The following is a 919-nucleotide window of genomic DNA, read 5'->3' on the forward strand; positions in this document are numbered from 1 at the left end:
TTCAGCGTCAGGGCAATGTCGGCCGTCAGGACTGAACACGCGGCGGGAGAAAACATCCGAGCCATTTTTATTGAACGGGAGCGCTGTGGCCCAAAAAGGGTGGGGTGGGGGCGAAAGAGGGGAAGGGGCGGGAGAGAGGAAGGCCGAAAAAGGGGGAAGAGGGGAAGGGGCAGGAGAGAGTGAGAGCGAAAAAAAGGGGGAAGAGGGGAAGAAGGGAAAAGGGGAAGGGGGACGAAAAAGGGGGGAAGAGGGGAAGAGAGTGGGGGTGAGAAATGAGGTAAGGGTGAAAGAGGGGAAGGAGAGGAAGATAGGGGGTGGGTGTAGAAATGGAGAATGGGGGAGGAAAGAGGATGTTAGAAGGAAGCAGATGAAGGAAGTGGATGAGGAATTGGATTGTGTTGATGCTGAGGGATAAGAAAGGTGAGGGGGAGGGGGGGGGAGGTGTAAAGAGAGAAAGAGGAGAGGAAAAGGAGGGATGGAGGAGGGAGGGAATGTGGCAAGAAGAGGGGGTTTGGGAGGGGAAAGGGGAGGGCGCGAGGGAGGGAAAGGAGGGGCTTAGGGAGGGGAAAATGACTGGGACAAGAACGGACGGATGACGGAAAAGGGGAGAAACGAGAGAAGAGGAGAAAAGGAGAATTAAAAAAGGCGAAGGAAGTTAAAAAGAAAGAAAGGGTAAAAGGGAAACAAAACAATGGAAAGAAGACCAGGGATGAGGGGAGAGAAAGAGGAAAAATGAGAGGAGACGAGAGGGGAAAGGGAGAGCGGGCAAATAAAGAAAGAGGAAAGAGGTAAGAGGGATAAAGAAACAAGAGGGAGGAGAAGTGGCGTGATCTGCGCTGCCCTCCTCTCTCGGCCTACGGAAGGCCTGGGGGGGGTGGGTGCTGCCCTAGGATAGTGTTAGCCCGGGAGTGGAAGCAAG

Source organism: Penaeus monodon, chromosome 27 (assembly GCF_015228065.2).
Source record: "Penaeus monodon isolate SGIC_2016 chromosome 27, NSTDA_Pmon_1, whole genome shotgun sequence".
Classification (NCBI taxonomy): domain Eukaryota; kingdom Metazoa; phylum Arthropoda; class Malacostraca; order Decapoda; family Penaeidae; genus Penaeus; species Penaeus monodon.